The sequence below is a fragment of the Nothoprocta perdicaria genome, unplaced genomic scaffold, assembly GCF_003342845.1.
Source record: "Nothoprocta perdicaria isolate Ctin4 unplaced genomic scaffold, notPer1 scaffold_47, whole genome shotgun sequence".
Classification (NCBI taxonomy): Eukaryota; Metazoa; Chordata; class Aves; order Tinamiformes; family Tinamidae; genus Nothoprocta; species Nothoprocta perdicaria.
Window position 1 is genome coordinate 3967100 of NW_020455721.1, and position 12832 is coordinate 3979931.

Below are 12832 nucleotides of genomic sequence, written 5' to 3' on the forward strand. Positions count from 1 at the left end.
TCTCATCCTGGCCCCACCAGCAAAGAATAAGCTCCCCATGCGGGGAACTGGCTGGCTCAGAGTCATAGCTCTTCTTCAGTGTTGTGTTTGGAGAATGATCCTTGGTGAGTCCCCTTTCTAGATGGGGCAGGTCCCTGGGCAGGGACCCCCTGGGCAGGGGCTGGCAGCATCTCCTCAGCATCCTCCTGCCATGGTCCCAAAATGAGATACTGCTTGTTTGCTTCCTTCTTATCTGTCTTGATCAGCAGTAAAAGAGTTAACAATATCAATCCTGAAATCACATCAATGGGCAGCAATGGAGATAGGAAGAAGAAGCGTGTTTTAGTCCTCCTTGCTGATGAAAGTGGCTTCTCGGAAAAGAGATGTCAGAGAGCATGAGAATTACAACCTGCTTGAGGGATGTTTTTCTTTTTCTTTTTTATTACAGACAAACCTTCAAGGTCTTAAAACCACGGTGAAAGCCGCAGAAAGCACCCAGTTCAAACCCAGAGGCCAGCGGGATCCAGAACAAGCAGCTGGGCATCTGTGGGTTACTGTGACCACCATACAAATGCGCATGACCAAAAAAATACCCCTGTTAAAAATATATATAATTGGCAGCTTAAAGTTTATTTCGAATGCATTCTGCAGCTGCACAGGTCCCCGGAAACAAATCCCTACAACTGCAGGAGCCAGACGGCCGCTCGCAAGGGGCAGAGCTGCTGGCAGCTCTCCCGCCCGCCGCCCGGCTGCACGGGCAACGCCGGCCGCGATGCCCGCGCCGCCGCCACCGCCACCCCGGGAGCCGGCAGCGCGGGGCTGGCACGCTCACGTGTCCGCCTTTAAGGTTAGTGGCCATGCAGATGAAAAGCTGGGTGCTGCTGCGCTGAAATGCGGTAGCGGTGACAGTGCTGCTGTGGTGCAACCGGCTCAAGGATTTGGGAGCAGCCCCTGCGGTTTGTGCTGATCCCTGTGCAGACTGACGCTGTGCTCACGAATCAAGACTCACACAGTTCACGTGCACCTCCAGTCCGACGTTGCAGTGCAAAGCCTCAGTGTGAGGTACCAAACGTTACAGCAGGTAGGCACGCATGCACGCAGGCATTAGTGTCTTCTGCGTTAAAACGGAATTATCATATCTAACCAAACATAAGCAGAGAACTATTCAGACACTCAACCTCTGAAAGTAAAGTTCATATTTAGCAGGCAAACCAAGTAATGCAGTATCTTCCCCTCTCAAGAACAACAGCTTCTTAAGGTGGAAGCTTATAAATTACTACTATTGTCTTATTTGCCTGATTATATGTGCATACATTTTGCAATGTATTAATCAATCCAGATAATCCTGTCTCCAGCCTCAGTGACAGCATTATGTCCACCAATAAATATGAAGTCCCAGAGAAGAGCCTTCCCATCTACTAAGACATAATGAGGAATAACAGGAAGCATGAACACCAGTGTCTTCAAAGGCAGGCCAGATCAGAAGGAAGGATTATGCTTTTGTGCAGAATATTGGCATGCCTCCAGTCACTGTTTATATTAAATTACTAAATATTTTAAAGCCTTCAGCTTAGATCCTCAATCTAAGAACAACTACTAATAAGCTTTTCAAACAAAGATCGTATTTGTAAATGTTTTATACAGCAATGCAAACAAATGTTAGGATTAAGTAGCAGAAATCAACAAAAATGTTTTAAAAAAATGAAAATATCATTTGGAATGAAAAGTGAGCAGGAATTACAATCTATGTGAAAATCATGTGTTCAGGAAAAGATGCTAATCTGAAAATGCAAACCATTGCCTGCAATATTTGCTCAGTTTCATTAAACTCATGCATTTAACTGTTGGAAAATATTAGATATAGATTCAGTGATAAGACACTACAAGTCCTTGCACTCATAAGACTGCATTGAGGTTCAGAGCCTGTGAAGTCTTTTCCTCTTTGTTTCTCTTTTTGTCAAGCGCATGGACGGACAACTTCATTACTTCTGAAGACTTGTTTGTAACTTGCTTGTAAACACATTAGTGTGTGATAATTGCTGCACTCTTTATTATTAAAACTGCTCTGGTTGGAAAGAGTGTATTTAGAGATTATGCTTAAGCAAAACAGATAAGATGCATAAGCACATAAGTTATAAAGGGATCATTACTGTATTACCATTTATCTAACAGTAAAGAGGCCTTATTCAATGAAAGCAAGAGGTGGCACAACTGGGACTATCCGTTTCAAAAAAAAAAAAAAAAAAAGGAAAATGTACTTATGGTTGTTAAATTTTATACCAGAGGAATCCCGGAATACCAGAGACCTTTGAAGGATATTTTTTTGGTTTACTGTGGTATATAAAAATCTATTATAAATCTATACACCCCATTGTGTACAGTGTGAACCATAAAGCTAGGAACAGAATTAAAGCCCTGTTTGGGTTTTTTTTTTTACGATTACAACTTAAAGTTCAGTTTATACAGATTGTGAGTGATTATTTGGAAAGACTGATAGCAAATCCACTGCATGTCTTGATGGCAAATAGGCAAACCTGAGTCCTCATCAGTAATAGATTATACTTTTTAAAATAATACTCCTAACAATTAACTCCTGTTCCTCTTCAGGATATTAGAAACTCATAGAGAAAATATGCCATTTTAAATATTTAAAATCTCTAGGGAGGGGAAATAGATCAAATGGGGGGAGAAAAAAGGATTCTTTTACAAAAAAAAAAAAAAAAATGTTCCTCAGGATTCCAACTTACTGCCTTGGTGGCACAAATTAGTAACAATAAAAGCAGCACACAAAAATTAAACACAATTTCAACAGCTAGGACACTTCTATAGCCCCGAAGCAGGATAAAAGGAAATAAATATACTTCATGGTTAGTAACCTATTAACTGACACCAACTGTTGCAGCTGCGAATAAAACAAATGCATGATAAGATTAGATATGTTGATTGCACCTGGCCATCTGTAGATTACTACTTAACATAAGAATCACATGCTTTATACTAGGCACTGTGATAAATGAGGAGTAACTGTTTTTCTTTTTCCTTTCGTAAATAACAGAGAAAATAATAAAGAAAAACTTGCATACAGTGGTTTTTTTTTTTTTTTTTTTTTTTTTTTTTTTTGTAGTTTGCACAAAGTTTGCCCTGGTATTTTTCCTGCTTTACAAGAGGGACAGACTAAGTTGCACAAACACGAATATGTCTCACCAGCACAGACTGAACAACTCAACAGAATACGGTTGTTTCAGATAAAGAGGGAGACAATAAGCACCTTGTCATGAAATTACCTTCTGGACTGTACAGCTCTTGCCAGCCTGTCTACAGTTTGAAGCAAAAATGCGATAGGAATATAAGTCCACATATCAACAGCTACAGTACCGTACACGTGCAAAACTTCCAGCTGCTTCTCTGCAGGGACTTGCCACCTACTAGCTTGCAAAGCAGAGGACAGAGAGCAAAAGTCCCTCCAAAACAGCAGCAGCTGCCTCTGCCGAGGTCTCTCTCTTGCAGGGGGAGCAACTTGGGCAAAAGAGCTAGGTGAAACTGGTGAGGATTGAGAAGGTCCCACCACTGTAGGGGTGGGTAGAAGGTCCCACCACTACCATAGAGGAGGGGACCTCTATGAGAACGGATGAGATGGGAGTGACTGATCACTTCTGTTTGCTTGTCACAGCCTGGGTAGCCGTGCTGCTTTCCCTTCTTTACCAGGGGAAGATGCAACTCACCCTCCTGCTGGAGAGCCATATGAAGGGTCACCAGAACTAGGCAGACCTCCCAGATCTGTAACCTGGCTGCATGTGCATGGGTGGATCTGGACAACTGAAAACCAGACTAGTAAACAGCAACTTTATGAATAAAGTCATTGGATTTCTTTCTTTTTTTTTTTTAATTTCAACTAGATAATATACAGTACTGTATCAAATACATTTGAAAAACTGCTGTACTACTTTGCTGAAAATATAGCTGTGTATTATAATCCATCATTCTTATAAATGACAGTAGCATTCAGTTATGCAAGTCTCTCATTTAAATATTTGCATTTCGCATGCAGCCACAGTTTAAATATGCATGCAATATCAGAGTCCTCATTAAATAATGAACTTTACTACTGATGTCAATATATGTTTAATATAGTGTTTTTGCCCTATGTTCTAAACCAAGGATAATTACAGGAAAAAAAAAAAGTCAACTTAAATGGACATCTGAGCTGAGCACTCACCATGTCTGGGAGATAGCTGGTGGGTATCATAAATACTTTCATGAGTATATTTGCTTAGAAATTTGCGAACATTCAAAGAGCAATTAGACATCAGTTATGCTCCCCTAATTTGCAGTAATTTGGGCATTACACATATAGTTTTTTCCAAGAAACAATGTTAAACCCTTGTCAATTTATTATAAACCTTAGGACACATTAAAAAAAAAAAAACGAGTTTTTGAACATAGAAACCAAGTATTAAAGTCTACAAAATATATCAGTGTATGAACAGTACAGCTTCTTTCATTTGTAGCAGTTAAGTTGGTATTTTATTTTGGGGATAAGAAAATGGAAAAAAAAAAGAAAAATGAAAATAAATTACTTGGCAAAGTTCAAATGGTGAGTGGTTTTTATCTGCATGATTAGGTAGACAATTTACCCGTTCACTTGCTGCATGTGATACTGCAGATGAAATCAATGAACTTCCCAGAGGTAAATTTTTGCAAGTTTGGACCAAAAGCAAATCATGTGCTGAGTGAATTTTATTTCAATTTCCTTCACCTGATTAAAAAGAAATTAGTGCAGATGTTACATTAGAGCAACACCGAGATCATGAGCAGAGAAGCAGAAAATGTGAGAGCCTGCAAGTTCTGGGCTGGTGAAGCTATGCAAAGGAGCTGAGCATCTCGTGCGCCTGCCTTGCTGAGAGCAAATCCGAAGAGGGGCCGTAGCTGGGAGGTGGGCTGGGAAGTTGGGAATAGGGAGCGTGTATCCACACTGCAATCCAGCCCCTGCTGCTACTGACATACCTCTGGAACCACCTTGGAGACAGTGAGTAGGATGTTGGTGTCACATCCTTGCGCTGGTGTTGGTGATACGCGGAGGTGCCTCAGAGTGGTTTCCTGACAAAGTCATACAAATGAGGGTGAGCACGTCTTATCTGCTAAGGGTAGGTAACAAGGTGCACCCGATTTAAGAGACATTCAGTACCTCACTTAAGTCCACTTCATGCAGAACCTTTTCCCTGGGAAGCTCATTCCTGTCTCCACAGAGAGCAGTGTCTCAGGATGAGCCCGTGAAGGAGTCTCAGCCTCTTGCATCAAAATCTGAGCAAAGTTGGGCTAAATTTTATTTTTATTTCAGGCTTAAAATTTTATTTTGAGCCTTTTTATTTCATCTGGGTGGTGTTTTTGTTGTAGAGCTCTTTCAGATCATCTTGGTTAGTACCTAATTGCACTACTCCTTCATGGGGCTGGGAAAACTTGTAGCCAAGGGAAGCTGCAAGAATATATGGGAAATGCCTAGTTTTTTGTAATGCTAAGCAATATATAATATTCTAGCTTCCTCATGCTCCATGCAGATAATTTGCTATTTCTGATAGCAATAGCAATTAATAAAAACTTAAATATAGATTCTATAAAGCAATGCAAATTTGGACATCCTGTCTCGCTTAAGCACACCTGCATATATACTAGACTAAGCATGCATACACTCTTGAATGTGACAGCTAGATCAATATTGCATAGAAAGTAGTATAGAATGCTACCATTTTTTCTGATATTCTATGAAAAAATAATTCTGTACAGAAAATTTTTGCAAATGTGTTTATTTTTAAATAGTTTATTTTAAAATAAATATTCAATTAAAATATTTAATATTAAACCAGCCATTCTGCATGAGTAGCAGACTATTCCACACAGTAGCGTAAGCAAGGTAGATGACAGAGACCGTAGAACAAATAAACCCTGGCTCGTACAGAATGGTATCATTTAAACAAACAATTCAGAAAAGACACCGAAAAAAATCTGCTTACTAATTGTACCTCCACCACCATCATTAGGAGCAATTGTATGGACAGAAGCCATGAAGAAAGCCAGACAGTTGTATTTATCCTGAGCACAAAGAGGAGCCTTTTTTTCTGTCATTTATTTTAGACTACCATGTATTTTGCCTCTTCCCACCACAACCTGCTGTTGCTCTTTTTTAACTGCAAAATCAAATCAGCACAATTAATGGAAGGGAAAATTTATTTCACAGAAATTAATCCATTACTTCTGGAGACCATAAGGCTGAACAGTAGTGCTTGAATTTCTGATCCCAGGAGTAATCTTCTGACACCAGCTACTAAAAGCAGTGTAAAGCAGGCACATCAGAAAGTGACAGCCTAATCTTAAAACCAATCTTAACACCACAATATGGCTGTTTTTAGTCACTGTTATTTCCACACTTTAGGAGCTACTAAAGTTCAAGACATTTAAATTAATCATGGTTGTTAATTATATCATTTTGTTTTGACCAGAAAACGGCATTTCTTTAGTGACAGGCTGGAAGGCTCTGGCAGAATTTTCTTCTGGTGAGTCAAAAGCCGGGTGCATATTCCAAAGCATCTCTACCTCCATCCACCCTCTCAGAGAGCATATGGACAACTCAAGCTGTCTGGAGGATGGGTTTGCATAGGGTTGGATCCTGTGGATTGCCATCCATGAATAATCTGAAGTGTTTACCAGAGTAGAAAATCATCACTACAAAACTCTATGAAGGATTTATTATTATTATTATTAAATTATCTGGATTATATCACTCAATAAATGGTCTTGCAATGAACAGGTTAACAAAGACACGGGTGCTTAAATTTTGAGAAAAAAAAAGTTTGTGTCTACATGAATAGTGGTTACCCAACACTTCCTTTTGAGGAATGCTACATATAAACATAAAAAACATATACATAGAAAGTCTTTTGTTTAATATAAGAAGCTGTTCATACACTGAATTAAATGGCCATAACCGTCCCATCAAGTGATCTTAAATTAAAAAAAGGGGGGAAGAAAAAAAATCAAATTTAAATCAATATGAGGGGTTTATAGCTCCATCTTATCAATGATGCTGGAGCCTGGGTGACATGGTTTTACCGTGGCAGTGGGTGGAAACATGACTTCATCCTTGCTAGTGTGTGGGCTGCTTCTGCCCCGTCTCCTTGCAGATGATGGGAGCAGAGGAGCCGAGCGTTGAGAGGAGCAGGGCGATGAACATGGAGGGGCAGGAGGAGAGGGCGCACAGGGAGGCAGGCCACAGAGGCACACAGGGATCCCAGGGGAGCGTGTCCTGAAAGCCCAGCAGCTCCAGGTAGCCCAGAGGGTCTTCCCCAACCCTGCTGCAGGGACAAAGTCCCCCCGGTCTGAGCGGGGTCTGTTACCTGCCGCTGGCTTCTCATCTATCTCTTCACGGCATGGCCTCGAGAGCGGCCTTGTCTCATGAATATGCAACCTGCTAATACATATGCAGCAGCCCGGTAATTCTTCTTCAGCCTTATGGTTATGTCACTTCTCCCTTTGTGGGAAAAAGGACTTGGAAAAAAGGAAAGCCAAAAGGGCTTTAAAAATAATGTAGAATTTTTTCTTCTATGAAGCTACGTTTAAAAATATTTAAGATGTCTTATTCTGCCCTCTGTAAATGCAATGTGTCTTCCAAGTTTCTCCTTTTTTTTTTTAAAGCAGAGCTCTTGAACTCATGTTATCCTTAGAGAACAAGTTTAAACGTAGAAAGTCACCGAAGAGGATAAAGGATAGAAGGCATTACCATATTTTCTTATTAAAAATCTCTGGGGAGGTGTTTCTCCCCTCCCAAACCAAACATTTCCATATAAGTGATTAATATCTGAATTAATATAAATATGTATATGCAAATGATTTCTTACCTACTTACGGTATTAAATGACCTAGAAAAATCTCTTCATTCTCATAATGAGTGCTGAGTATCTATATGAAGTCTTGTATTTAAGTGGAAAGAAAGTGAACACACATCTTTGAAGCAAACTCTGCTGTACCATTTTAGGCCAAAGACTTTCGCTTCTAAGCACAAGTAAACAATGTCTTATATTAAACACTTCCCAGTAATAAAAGTGCTTCCCTAGAAAGAAATTAAAGAGAGTTCAAAGTGTCGGTGAATCATTTTGCATAGAGGCACTTTGTGCACGGGAGTGATGCAACTTTCACTGGAATTTCCTTCTTGCAGGCAGCGTGAGCAAGGAGGGCCACTGCCGTGGTTCGGCTCACACCTCTGATCCTTCAATCACGGAGACACCCTATGAGCATGTTAAGGAAAAGATATTCTTCCTCCCACTTATCCTCCCCCATCCCTTACTCATAAGTCTCTCACAAACTGTGTTTTCTTTGCATCAAAACAGGCAGGAGCAACATGCGGGAAAGGTGCTCTTTAGCAAGCCACCCTTGGATGAAAACTGGTTCTGCCATTTCGAGCACATTATTTATGATCCAAGTAGGGAATGAAATGAAATGAAATGAAATGAAATGAAATGAAATAAAATAAAATAAAATAAAATAAAATAAAATAAAATAAAATAAAATAAAATAAAATAAAATAAAATAAACGCAAGGATGTGCCTATTTAAAACCCAGCAGAGAATGTGGGGGCAAAATCCATGCTACAGCGGTGAATCACAGAACCACGATGGCAGACAGAAATACCCTTAGAAGCAGTAAAGACATTTTTAAGGGGGAAAAAAATATATATGTATAAGGTATATGTGTATATGGATAAAATACGTGTGCGTGTGTGTGTATATATAAAACATATTTTTAAATATAAATACATATGTAATGATATATAGAGATTTATATATATATATATATATATATATATATATTTTTTTTTTTTCCCCAGAGCTTCATCCCACCCCCGCTCATCCCATCCCGCCCGCTCCACGCCCGTTCCCGCCCCTCACGGCGCCGCCCCCGCCGCGCTGCCCCCGCCCCGTCGGGCCGCGCTCGGGGCTCGCGGGGCGGCGTGGGAGGCGCCTGCTCCACGCGGGAGCCGCGCACGCCAGTGGCTCCCGTGAAATAAAACATATAGATAAGCGCCCCGGAAAGGGCTCCTCTCGCTTTACGTGCAGAGCGAACCCTCGGTTGCACTTGTGCGCTATGGGCATCGTAATTGCGTTATTATTATTATTATTATTATTATTATTATTATTATTATTATTATTATTATTATTAGGGATGGCCTTAATTTCCTCCGGCGGCCTGACGAGATTCCTGGTGAGGAGCCAAGCGCTATAGCAAGGGGCAGGGGGCAGCGCGGGCCCTGCCGCTGCGCGGGCCCTTCCGCGGAGACCCAAATAAATAAATAAATAAATAAATAAATAAATAAATAAATAAATAAATAAAGTCCCGGGGCTATCAGAGCCACGTTTTCCCACGTCTGGAAGGAGAGGCTCAGCGCTGCCACCTCGCGTCCCGTCCCTCTCCTCCAGGTTGGAAAAAAGAAAAAAAAAAAAAAAAAGAAAAAAAAAAAAGGCCTGCAGGAAATAGAATGGAGTTTCTTTTTTTTTTTTTCTTTTTTTTTCTTTCTAATTTTTCTTTTTTTTTTTCACTTGTAACACGCGGAGATGCCTTGCCAAGGCTGCTGAAAGCGCCTCACTGATGGAAGCTGGATGCTCGCACTTTACGCCCATGCTTAAATTTGGGGAGATTTAATGCACTTTCAGTCCGACTTGGGAGGATTAGGGGTGGAAGCAATTAACGTCAGGGAAACAGCCAAGAAATGGTAGTAAAAGGCTTTTACAGAGTTTCACATCGTATTCTTACAATTGCTTTATTAAAGGGTCTTAAGTGGTGCTTTGGTGAATTTTGCCATTTTTCGTTTGGGGAATAATATTCATCTATCCATCCTGTGTACACACAGTTTGAACCAAGATTAAATGACATGACTGCTTTCATTACAGTGAAAATGAGCTCACATGGAGACAACTTTTATTCAAGGTGGTCAAGACTTCACACATTGTGATATGAGTGAAAAAAAAAATCTCTCAGCAGTGTTTTCTATGTCTGCATATTGGTTTATCGGTTTTATTTGTGTCTGTTGCTTTAGTTTGTATTTGTTCTGTTTTAACCTGTCTTTGGAAACATGGGATTATTTTGCTTGCTTTGCAGTTTAATCCAGTTCCTACCCATATGTAAAATGTGGTAGCTGGTCACTGGAATCCTTTCAGACTCCATCCATGCTGAAGGATGGAGAGGCACCGTTTGCTCCTGGCTGCTTTTGGTCACAGTCTCTGAGAACACTCCATGCAAGTGACAAGGGTGTAAATAAAACCAGTAGGATTTGGGGCTCCAAACCCACTTCATTTCTTGATATCTATGGAAGTGGATGGTACATGAGGCCACGGATGTGACATTACCTTTGGGAGAGAACGCTTGGAAAAGCTGAAACAGAAAACAGCCGGTACTCATTTTGCAAGCTGAGCAGTAGGTCAGGTTGTATCTTTGCAAATGTTCTGGGTAAGGCGAGTTTCCTAGGAGGAAGGTGTTAGGAGCCGAGGGTTTTTCTCGGGGCTTCATGAGAGCTGAGCAGAGTTCGGGACCTTACACCAAGAGTCGGTTCTCGGGGCGGCCGCTGGCCTCCTCGCAGCGGGATCCTCCCACAGACCTTCCCACACAAACCCGCCACTCACTGCTAGGCCACGCACGGAAATTTCAGGTGATGCCAACCAGAACAGGCTGGGAAAAAAAGGAAAAAAAAAAAAAAAAAAAAAAGCGTTTTCAACTGATGGGCTGTGGCAGCACAATTGTCAGCACTGTTTCGCCTCAGCACCTTCTCAGTGGTCGATGAGAGGAGCGCTACATATGTGGGGGGCAGCACCACTGCATCTTTCACAGCCTTACTGCCACTGCATGGTGTGATTTTATTTTATTTTATTTTATTTTATTTTATTTTATTTTATTTTATTTTATTTTATTTTATTTTATTTTATTTTATTTTATTTTATTTTATTTTATTTTATTTTATTTTATGAGGCTGCAGAGCCTTAGGGAACGTTTCCCAACCCCAATCACTCTCTGTCTCTCTCTCCGTGTATATATATGCATATATATTTTTTAAATTGTTCGTCCCTTTACTCAATATTTATCACCGTGGGCAGAAATCAAACACAGAACAAGAAAAAAAGAAAAAAAGAAAGAAAAAAAGAAGCCCAAGAAAGGGTTAAAGAGCAGGAGGCCCCCTGCGAGGTGGCCCCGAGGGGCCCGCGGGCGGCGGCCCCTTCCCCCGCTCCCGTCGCACACGGGCCCCCGCGCCCCGCGCGCCCCCCGCGCCGCCGCCGGTGCCACGCGTGGGGCAGCGGCTCCGCTCGGCGCCGGCGCCCGTCGCGGGGGGAGTGACCGTGACCTGGGCAGGCGGCTTCGAAGAATCCGTCGCGATGCCAGCTTTGCCAAATAATGCAAAAATACACGCATATATATATATATATATATATATACATATGCACACACACACACACGTGTTTTTCCATTATATCTATATGCATTGCATTATTTATACGATCATTTTGCATTATTTATGTATTTTTGTGCATTACTTTCTCTCCACACCCACATCTACATAACACACATACATATATATATATATATATGGATATATAGGTATCGCTGCCTGCAATGCAGCCCCGCGACCACTTAATTCTTTTTTTCCCCCTCCACGGTGGCAGGTGCCGCCGGTCCCCCACCCCCACCCCCCGCCTTGTCCCCGTGACCGACTTCCCACCCGCCAACCCACTTTCTCCGCCGGCCCTCTGGCCAGCACGCCCCCTTTCCTCCCCTCCCCCCTCTGGATGGGAGGAACCCCACGCGTGGGGCAGGATGCGGGGGGAGGGGGTCGCTATCCCCCTTCCCCCAGGCTGCGGCTCCCGGGGGGGGGGGGAAGCCCCGCCCACAGGGGGGCGTGTCCTGCCGGGCGGGGGCGTGTCCGCGGGCGCCCCGCCGTCCGTTTTTAAAGCGCTCGCCGCGGCGGCGGGAATGAGGTCAGCGCGGGCGCCGCTCATTGCTCCCCGGCGCGCGCCAATCGGCGGGCGGCGGGCGGCGCTTGGCGCGCGGGCGCGTTGGATACAGCGCGCCATTGGCCGCGCCGCGCGCCGCGAGGACATAAAGGCGCGCGGCCCGGGCGCGGGCTCCGCTCTCAGCTGCGGCCGGCGGAGGCGGCGGCGTGCGCGCGCGCGGCGCCGGGTGCGGGGCCCTGCGTGACTCCCTGCGTGTCTGCGCGTGTGCGTGGGGGGCTGCCGGCTCCTGCACCCGCTGCTGCTCCCGGGCCCGTGGCGGCTCCGCGCGCGCCGGGCGCCGTAGGCGCGGGACTCGGCGCCGCGCTCCCGGCCGCGCGGATACTCACTCACTGAACGCACGAGCGGCTTTTACGGTTTTATTTTATTTCGGGCACCTTTTTTCTTTTTTTTTTTTTTTCTTTTTATTTTCTTCTTTGGTCTTTTTTTCTTTTTTTTTGGTTTTATTTTTTTTTTCTTTTCGCTCGATACCTCGCAACCGCCAAATATTACCTGCACAAACTCCTGGGCGCTGACGCCGCCGCCACCACGAGTGCTGGAGTCGGGGGTTTCGGGGCTGCGGGCGGCTCTGCTCCTCCGCCTCCTCCCACCGCGGCGCACGCTGGCCGGGCCCCGCGCTGAGAGACTTGGCGAGCCGGGCGCGCTGCTCTCCTGAAGCGCCGGGGGCCGCCGGGAAGCACTTGTGAACTGGACCGCAGCGGGGGGAGCCCCGAGGGGGAGAGGCGTGAGCGAGCGAGCCGCCCCCCGTGCAGCAAAAAAAGCAGAAACGCAAAAGAGCGGAGGAGAAGGAAAGCCCCCCCAGCGCCAGCCCC